Source organism: Chaetodon auriga, chromosome 21 (genome assembly GCF_051107435.1).
Source record: "Chaetodon auriga isolate fChaAug3 chromosome 21, fChaAug3.hap1, whole genome shotgun sequence".
In the NCBI taxonomy this organism is placed as follows: Eukaryota; Metazoa; Chordata; class Actinopteri; order Chaetodontiformes; family Chaetodontidae; genus Chaetodon; species Chaetodon auriga.
Window position 1 is genome coordinate 9,674,392 of NC_135094.1, and position 11,076 is coordinate 9,685,467.

An 11,076-nucleotide genomic window follows, 5' to 3' on the forward strand; every position below is an offset into this window, starting at 1 on the left:
AAAGTGAACAATAATGTTCCCAGTCTACAGCAGCAGTTCCTGGTTTTCTCCAGTCTCCAATCTCAGCTTTGTGTCTGCATGATGAGCCATTCCGACAACAGGGTCATTACAGTGTCCCATTTAATCCCATCACACCCCTGAATGCCTTGAATGTCCACAGAACAGCTCTTAATCAAGAATGGAAATAATCAGGAGACATCAAAACAGCTCTGGCATGAAAATCCTGTCAGTAGCTCCTGTTGGGCGTCATGTCATTGCGGGACGTCACTCAGATTTTTCAAGTTTTAACACAGAAATGGCATTTTTTCCTCCACTGCTGTTTGGTAACAGACTTCACAAAAAGCATTCATTATGCAATATGCATTAATGCACAAATGACTGGAGCATTTAACCCATACTAATATTCACATTAGCCCAGAAGAGGAAATTCCCCAGGGGTGAGATGGAGCCATATGCGTGTGGAAAACAGAACACAGCATCTAAAGGAAAACAGACCACAGCACAAAATCACTTCAAAAGGCAGGAAAATGGTACGACTACCAAAGGGGTGACAACATCTAAGTGAGGCAACACATGATTTAAGTAAGATGTTCGTATTCCTCTTGATGTGTGCACGGCTAGATGCTCGGTAGAGTTTCAGCCGCCGTTACAAGCTGGTGAAATGTCATGTACACACAAGGGTCTCTGAATGTTACGTTGGTGGGCTGGACTGGGTGATGATGCAGCACTCAGAAGACTGGTGGAGAGAGAAAACCAGGAGGCTCAAAGCTTTCTTCACTGGCCAACAACCACCGCCAGTGGTCATAATAGGCACCATCGTTTTTATTCATGAGTCTAATAAAGCTGAATCTGTCTTAAAGGCGTTTACAGCGAGATTCAGGGCTCATGAATAAAAGTGGAAGATAAAAAACACCCCTTTTCATAAACCATAAAATGTCCAATTTACCATATCAAGAGCCAGCAGGGTGCCTATTCATAACGCGGATGTGATGCATGCTAAGGATGATAAACATGAAAGTCAAAATATACATAAGAGCGTTGAACTGAAATGTCCTCTTCATATCAGTAACAGGCAAAACTCTGGCAGTGGATTCATCCATGCTGTGTCATACACTGTGTATAAAGATAGATGTGCTGCACTGGCTGAGGCACCAAATCAAGTGCTGGGTGGTAATTCACTTTTGTCAGGCTACTGATAGCAATGCATAATGTTGTCTTTCTGTTGTGCACACAAAATGCAGGCTAATAAAACTGCACAACTAAAGGGCTCAGTGTTAGTTATGTTGTGTATATATCCAGTGTTTTTTTTCTTCAGGTATGAGCTATGAAGGTAGAATTGTATTTATAGTATTAAGTTGCTCTACACTGGTGGAATTTTTCCCCACATTTGAGAAGTCGTGTCTTTAAATTTCTTCAAGTTTGGCTCTTTTCACAATGAAAGAAATTTTATTTTTACCGTATTCAACTGTCCATGTTGCAGAAGTCCTCATAAATTCTCCATGTCTGACTGTGGGGTCGATTATTACAGAGAAGCGATGAGGAGATGCTCTAGAAGAAGCACACACAGCTTCAATTTGTACTAGACAGCCTGATGCAGCTTAAGACACTTCATTAATTATATTCCTCTAAAGTTAAATTTGCTAACATGTACCCTAAGGGGCAGATCACCCCTCCACCTCCCTCCACCACCCTTGCTCACACATTCTGGCATCATATTAAAGCAGAATTTTTGGAGCTCTATTTCCAAAACTCTGTCAGGTATTTTTGTATTTGTACAACCATGCAGATCCTCTGACTGCTGTATCTGGATTCTCAGGCAAGAACGGACACTTAGACTGAAGCTGCAGCCTTTGTAACATTAGTTGATTAATGTAATTGATCTGGGAACGCCAGAGATGCTCTAGTGATGATACTATTAATTGCTTAACTATATTGATATCGTCACAATCATCTTTATCATCATCTGCAAACATTAAATTGTAACGTCTATGTTTATCTTTCAAGCAAAATATGATTCTAGTGATTTTCTCAGAGTTTAGAGGAAAAAAGAAAACAAAACTATCAAGTGTATACAGAAGTTCATTCAGGTCAATTATCTTGAAATAGGAACACTCAGTGAAGTTTCCTGTACATTCCCACCTCTATGTTTTCCTGTTTGCCAAATGAGCTCCTAATTCATTATAGTGGGAATGTTTTTTTTTTCTGAGGCAGCCGTGAGGTCAGGTAAACATATGGTGGCGTGTTTAGCTCTGAAAGCTCTAACAGGCTACAATAAATGACGTAGTAGTGTGTGATTATCCTCTCATCTGGAATACAATTGTTGAGTCACATCTCTAATATTCAAACTGCTTCCATATTAATCAGATTACAGCCCCAATCCCCTAATCCCTGTTTACCGATGGCTCTGTTTTTGTGCCGTAATCTGATGTTCTTTTATTCCTCGGGGATTAAAACGTGTCATGGCAGAGCGCAGTAATTTGTGGTGTTGTTTTGGACAGAGCGGGCTCTGTCGCTGTACAGGTTGTTGTTTTTTTTTTTCCAGAACAATAATTCACTCTGGAGTTGAGCAAACAAAAACAGGTGCAATGGAGTGCTTTTATTGTGCAAATATTTGCACCAAACAAATCAAATGACGAACGCTGTCGGGGGACAATTCATGTGATTTATTGACATTTTATGGTGCAGTTGCTTAAAAGAAACTTTGAGCTCTGGCGTTTAAATGAATTGGAAGTTTGCACGTTGAGAAATTCCTTAGCACAACAATTCCTTATCACAAAATATAAATTAATTTGATCATTAAATTAACTGCTATATAACTATATGATATCTACAATGTCACACCAACACGAAAATAACTGTTATCATTTATACACAGGGGTTTTTTTAGTATTCAAGGCTCCGCAGACAGCTGTGAACTTTCCATTTCTGTGACCTTAACGTTCAGATAATGTGTCTGATTAGAGTGGATGTGGAGCTCACAGTGACCCAGCAGCCCCTCTGGATCATGTGAGCAGGCAAAAACAGCAGGACACTCAGCTGAAATCAGACACACACACACAGCTGCAAACTTCACACACGGTCAAAGCTTTAAAATGTAATGAAAGTAAAACTAAAAGGAAAAAAAAAACTATATATCAAAATAACCTGGTCTACGTCTGTGTGTGTGCACGGGCCTGTGTGTGTAGTCTGTGTGAGAGAGAGGGGGTCCCTCGTCCTGATCAATATGCAGATCCTGACCCTCTCAGGGTTCATTAAAGCTAAAGCAAGGTGGATTTCATCTCCAGTCTCTGATATTCATTAACTCTGGCTTCCAGATTGAAATAAAGACATGAGGGTGACACAATAACAGCGTGAATCACTCACTGCTCATTTCATACACACACACACACACTTTCTCTTTGTTTCCCTCGCAAGCGCGCACACACTCAGATCCTGAGACAAATGATCTGACCAATGGAGAGTTGCGGTTAAAGCTATGAAGAAGCCACAGTCCAATACAGCTCGACGTGTGTCTGCTGATACAGACAGCGACTTGTTTTATGTGTTGTTCAAACAGCTACTCATTACCTGATTGCTGGACAGATTTCTGATTAGATTAGAGCGTAATCTGGAGATTAAGACGCTCTGCAAACAAGGTTAACGATATTGTCAACAAAGGCATAAAAAAAAGACATAAAAACAACACTGACACGGCTTTGAGGTCATTTCCTGAATTACAATCAATCATATCTTTTGTGCGAATGCTGATTTATAAAGTGGGTTTCAATGTAAAATGTGGAAAGAAAAAACAGATGATCTGCCTCCCTCTGTTGAAAATCTGTCATGTTACTAGAGCATGAAACCCCGGCCGTTAGTCTAACACTTGCTTGGCTGATCTTCCTGATGTGCTGAGTGCTACTCGAGGCTTCAGTGTATCTGTCTGAGCAGAGGTCTTTAACAGCCATGAATGCCAAGCATGGGGGAGGCAGGCCAGGCCAAGCGTAACCACGGCGGCCCAATGTCCTTGGCTCCACGGCGGCCTTCACCTCACACTCCCTGCACAGTGAATTTTATGGCTAATTTCCGGCAATTTATCCTGGCACTTTCAGAAGAGAGATTCCTGCGGGAATAATGTGCATAATTTGCATAAATCATCCTGATAGAATGCATATCAGCATGTAACCCCCCCTGTCTGATGCTGCAGCGTTTACTTTGTAATCAAAACTGACTCTTTTCCACCGGCGGATGCACAAGAACCATGAGAAGGGGGTCTGAGTTTAGCCGAGTAATTACAAAGGAATGAAACACACATACCGAGGCTCATGCACAAAATGCTACATCTATAAAAATAACCATAATCTTTGGAAGAAACATGAACTCTGATCTTTATGGAATACATAAATTTAGCATCACAACTATATATGGAAAACAAGTTTGCATCTCTAGATTTACTTGTTTTTAAAGTGATGCACAAAGACAGAAATAGTCTCATCTCTGCTTCTGAAGTGCCACATTTTTGCATAAAGCACAAACACTGCAAAAATGCAATTATTTCCTCTCAAGCAACGTGCTCTTTTTCTTCTCTAGAATCAAGCTCTCTGTTCAATCTGAGCCGCGGCTTTCCCATGGACATCTTCTTTTGTCCTGTGTGTTGTAGCAGCGAGCCATCAACCAGTTTGGTCCACAGGCCTGTTTTCAAAAGCTCCCTCTGTGCAAGCGACCGATCGTCTGAGGAGAAGAGACGGGGGTCAGCGCGAGGCGTCCCTCCCCCCCCTCTCCCCCTTGCTGTGATCTAATTTGACGTACAGTGAGAATGTGCATATTCTCTTGGACTGCCTTCGTTACTATAATCAGCCGCGGTCAGATCGACTTTGTTGGTTGGGGAGGTGTGAGATGAAGGAGGGGAACGGAGGACTGTGGAAAGATGAGGTTCTGGATTTCAGTGCATTTGGAGACATAAGGCATGCGGCCTGATGGAAATGCTACACAACACGCAAGCTGCAGAAGAGCTAGTGGGTTAACTAATCCGAGCAGACACACAGACAAAACATAGCAGTGCGGGGAAAGGGCTCTGCACTCGTTACACACATTAGATTTTGTGACTGACAGGAAAGGAGCTGAAGTGTGTGTCTGTGTTTTAGAGAAGCAGCCATCATCGGAGGGAGCAGTTTTGCGTCGCCATACTACCAGGTTCTTGCACTGGCCTTCATCCCAGAGTCTCAAGATCTCAGATGGTATCACTGGTGACAACAGGACAGTCGTCCGCCGGGTGGACGTTAATCACAATAATACAGGGCAGGCTAATCACGACTCACTGATCAAGCGCTAAATGACATGCCTGCCGTACCCACTGTAACCAGCTCACTGCAGAGGGACTCACACACCAACACTAGCCCTTTTGGGGGGGGGGGGGGGGGGGGGGGAGCACGAGGAGGCGGACAGTGGTTATGAGGCTGGTGCACAGCCATCCAGACAATAATTACTCGATGACTGTGGTCACATTAGGGATCAGTCAAAGCAGATTAATTTCGACTGATAGCATTGGTCCCTCCTAAATGCAGATTTTCTTAATAAGAGTGAAATTGTGTCGCGGAGAGGGTGAGGGACTGTGAGGTTTGCTATATGGGGTACTCCAATTACGTGGAGAGACAATGTCTTCTTTGCATGAATCAAAACCTACTTCTGAGTGTCAGCGCAAAAATTAGCACGCAAATGTGTTTTTCAAGTAGCCCGGTCTGATGTGTGTGTTTGTATGCGTAGCACAAATGAGGCTGTGTGTGCGGTGCGGTAGGCCTTTCACTAAATACCCAGAGACCCCGAGAATTACCCAGAGCAGAGAGGACAGCATCTGTTTGTGTGCTTGTGCCGAGCAAACAAGGCAATTTAGAGAACACCAAGGGAGCAGCTAATAAACACAACCTTATTCCCCTTTCCTCCTACACCTGGCTCTGAATAATGCAGCGCTACAGTAAGGATGCCTGTCTATCTTTGTGTGATTGTGTGTGTGTGGATGTGTGATGCAATGCCAATAGCCTGGTTGACCTGACCAGGAGGGTCGCCTGTATGTTTCTGCACGTCTGAGTGTATGTGAGGGAGCATGTGTGTGTGTGTGTGTGTCATATGTGTGCATGAGCAAACGTGTGTGTAACCATTCATCATTCGACAGTGAAAGGCATGCCAGTGCTGCTGGGAAATGGCAGGTCGGTGTCCCATCACACCCTGGCGTCTTTGTCTGTACTGCCAAAGCTGCGCCAAAATGTCTGCCCTGGATACCTGGCATAGAAACACCACTTTACTGTACACAAAGGTGTACGAACACTAGGCTGGCAGAGGCAGCCTTCTCTCGCCTGGATGCGAGGCAGAATGGCCTAAAAGCAGTCGTCCTTACAACAAACAGATAAAACGGATTTTGGCATCATATTATAGCTCGTTTGAAATGTCCTGCTGGCATCAAATTCAGAATAAGCATATATTGACAAAAATCAATGAAGCTGATGAGGTCAAACCTTAAACATATTGTCTTTGTACTGTTTTCAATTGAGTATATGTCAAAAAGCTTTTCTGGAAATCGCAGTGATTTGATTTAATGATCTATAAATAGACTTTTGATGCTGTAACCTCTGTAAACGTGTTCAAAAGCCATCGTGTTCTTGCGTTTTCTGCTCACCCTGCAACTGTTGCAGTAAACATGCTTTAATGAGACCTGCAGCCTCACTCGCCGCCACCGCTGACTCTGATATGTAGCCAAAGTGACACCTAGTGAAACCATGCATCAGACCAGACACAAAATGGCCGTCCAGTGCCAAACCTTGCCTTGGCTTTCACTTCATATCACACCACAGGGTCTGGCCGGGGACTGAGGGCTTTACAGGGCATTTAGAGGAAAACTCACAGCCCTCTGTCTGCATCTGTCACTAACAGGTATATAAAGCTTTTCATGTTCCTCAACAGCACTACAACTATATAACCCTGCACACGCTTTAAAAGATACAATTATTAAACCTCAGACGTATATTTTTAGGGTTAACTCTTTTGATCCAAGCTCACAGAGTGCAGGCAAATCCAATCAGTGGTCAAGTTTGCCCTTCAACTATGAGCACGTCAAGGTCTCCTCACCCCGCGTGTCACATACCTGGCAGCCTCAGAAAAAGAGTCCACGTTCCATCAGCCATTGAGCCTTCCAGCCAAGAACATCCTGGAATAAAAGAGTGGGAGAAAATAAGTGCAAAAGGGGAGATTATTCTGAGTTATTACATTGATTAGATTTCCAGAATGCTAATTAAAAGATGTTAGAACATGGGCCCAGCCAAGGATCAGTGGGCGCTAATGAGGACCAATAGGCCTCTGTAATCTGTGCTGTAATGAGAGTGCTTTAAATGTTAAGTTTGCAGGGAGACGAGTGGGGAGGTGGATGGACGGACGGAGCTTCGTTAGAGCGGCAATCCTGGAAAACCAATCCCACACTGTCATTATAACCAGTAATGGTGAGATTTCACAGCCTCAGCAAAAAGATAGAAATAAAAATAAAATGAGTGAAAAGCAGAGTGAAATTCAATTATACTAAAGGGTTTTTGCACAATAAAAACATTTTATTATTAGACAATTAACAGGATGGTTTAATGGCTGAAGGTCACATACCCCCTTGTCTTGTATTACGATGAGGCCTTAGTAAAGTTGCAGGGCAGTATCTTTTAATGGCAAACCAGTTATCCCACCCTGCTCCTCCTTTTCTAGCTGTTACCTCAGGTTTTATGATGTCCACACTTTCACTGTTCTGTATAAAAGCGTAAAATTGTGCTCAAATAAGTCTCGCAGTGAGAAATTTTCATTATTTGATAATCATTCAGTCAGTAAAAAATAAATAAATGAAACCAACAAAAATCCCAGAAACCAAGGTTTTCATTTTGTTCTCACAGAGGGCACAACAAAGCATAAAATCCTCATGTTTGAGAAGCTGGAATCTGTTTCGCTTGAAAAATGAGGATTAATAGATGATCATAATAGTTGCTGCTTAATTTTCTGTCAATCAGTTGATTAATTGGCAAACTAATCATTCCAACTCTGTTCACCTGTTAGACAACCAGCTAAATACTGCAGGAAGAATGACAATAAACAAAGTTTGAAATGAGGAATCAATCTGCAGCAAAAGGAAATGGCAGAATAATACAAACCAGACGGTTAAGAAGTCAACTGAAATTAGAACGGTCGTTACTTATTCAGTGGTTCCTCGTTATTAGCAAATGAGTCTTACTGACAGGTGCACCCCACTCATTTCCAAATTAGAACACATCACTATAATCAGCCCGCTAATTTATCACAAATAATGAGTTGTGTGGAAAACAGGCTGGTAAATACTGAAGGAGAATATCACCCTAATGGTCCCACTGTTTATGGCTTCTGCGTGCATGCTGGAGTGGGTTCAAATAAACATGATCTTATTATATGTCACTTCACCCTGCTATGGACAAATCTCTAGACTTTATTACCTATTTGGCGTGCATGCCTCATGCTAACAAGTCTAAGAGTCGAGAGCCATGCAAGCAGCTCTGTAAGGCTATACTCATTAGCAGTGCTTTGAACTAAATGCTAATATCAGCATGCAAACGCGCTCACAGCGACAATGCTAACATGCTGATGTTGAGCAGGTATAATGTTTACCATGCTCAGCATATGAGTTTAGCATTTTAGCATGCTAACGTTCGCTAACTAGCACTAAATGCAAAGCACAGCTGAGGCTGGTGTGGAAGTCATTAGCTTTGCAGCAATTGTGGTGCTATGGATGACAAGGGTTAAATCAAAGTTATTTGAATCCTCTAGGTAACGCGAATGTCTGCATAATCAACAGTCCATCTAGTTGTAGAGATATGTTACAGCTTCAATCAGCACGTCAACTCTGTTTACTGGAGGTGACACATGGCATCATGGGGTACCAGGTATGTGAGAGTTGTGTTTAACCGAGCTTAGGGCCTAACATCCAACCTGCCTTATGGTGCAGAAAAAAAGAGAGGTTGAAATTACAGCAGGGGTATGACAAAGCTGATAGGCTATAAAACCATGTCATTTAAAGCCCCCTCACACCCCCCCGACAGCGTGGCTCTCTGGTCTACTCGCCATTAAGCCAATTCATCACCTCTTCAGAGAAGGCCATGAGACAGATCCAGTCTATCAGTCACTCTCTTTAGGATGTGGTTACAATTCGGACGATCAAGGATTTCTGCCATATTAAACATGGACATGAGCACTGAGGCTAAATCTAAACAATGACTTTAGGGAGCAGCTCCAAACAAAACAGCTCTTTATTGAAAATGTGAGTTTGAGAAGCCACAGTAATAATCTCCCAAATTAAAATATGAAAATACTGATGTAGCAGTAATGTAAGATTTTGTCTGCCACTTGAAGCCAGTTGTTTGATATGTCACTTTTTTAATGACCTCCTGAGAGGGACCCCGGATTTGCATTTTTGGTCCCTGCTCCTGTAATGGAAAAAGGTACAGCGGAGCATATTTCACCGGGCCTGTCAAACCCACTCACGCCCCTCCGCAAAGCACTCAGGAACTTCATTCCATCGCCGCCCGTTCTCACGGCCGCGCTATGAAATTGACTATGACAAAATTAGCAAACCTAGACTGTTTGGACACATTCCCAATATAGTGGGTTTCTCTTTTTTTTTTTTTTTTTTTTTTTTTTCAAAATGCAATCAAGCCCTGGAACATCAAACATGAAGTCTCCTTGAAAGTTGTTCAGTCTCTTCGGTGCAATATCCAGAGCGGCTATAGATTTATGTAATCGCAAGCTTGTTAGGGAGATTTCTCAGGCCTATTGACAGTGACGTGCACTCGGGTTTGGCAGAGGTGACATCTGGGAAGCACAATTCTGCTGCACCACCACGCAAAAGCAATTAGAGATCTATATCCTCGGACAGGTCCGGACTTCATTCTGTGGTGGAGGGATACATGCGGTCTAATATCTTTATTAACATGACATGCATGTCCCTTACACCATCTTCGAATGACAATCAATGGGTCATCACGGAGAAGGGGGGCAGCAATCAGTTAAATCACAGCTCTGTGGACAAGACTGTGTTGACAAGTGGAGACATCAGAGTGCATTTTCCAAGTGAACTGTCCCGGGGATAAAAGAGTATCTAGAGGAAGTAGTAAACACCACACAGGAGCTTTTGAACAAACAGGAACACCAGTTATTGGACACATGTATGGCTACTGCAAGTTAGCAGAGCTGGATTGTTAATTACAAATGGTTCAGTTACAGTTGGACAAGCTCTGCTCAAACACACACCACTTCAGCATTAAATGAATCTCAACTGGCTAAAGTAATTAGTTCAGTCTATTAATTACTATAATCACCCATTATCATGCTGGTCTTCATTTTAACATGTTTCGCGGATGTAACGAGCCTGTAGCAAAGCCGTTTCCAGGGGATATTCTCTGGTTGAGGGATAATTATTTTGTAATTAAAGGATAAGCCTGGCATTAGGCTATATTTCTTATTGTCAACAAATCCCATTAAAAAGGCCAAAGCCAACAATGTGTTAGTCCGTCTCGTAATACTTCCAAACTTCACTGACCCTCCTGTGGCACTCAGCCTCAAGCCCATTGGTTCCTACTGAAGATGTCAAAGTTTGAATTTTAACAAAGGCTCAGTAATTTACCACAAAAAAGCTGGATACTGTAGTTTTAGCAAATGTTATTCAAACAGGAGTAACGTGTGCATTTCTTGGGGACTATTTTCAGCTGTGGATTAATACACATTCAGCGTGCTAGTATTGTATTTCCAGTGAAAAGGCAGCATATGTGTGTTCGACTCAAAATAAACTACAAAGCCAGTGAAGGGACATGTCAGCCAGAGCAATGGTGTAGCTCACTGATGCGTTTTTAATAGTTTTTGAACAACAACGGCTCACCAAAAGCACATCAATCACAAATAACAAACACACATAAACATGTGATAAAATAAGACAGTGGGACACACTATCAAAATAGAACTAACAGGCTACTATTTTTGCACAATATATGAGAAAAATCCTCTGTAACATATCATTTTAATCTCTGTTTACAACGCAAACTGCGTGCAGAGCAC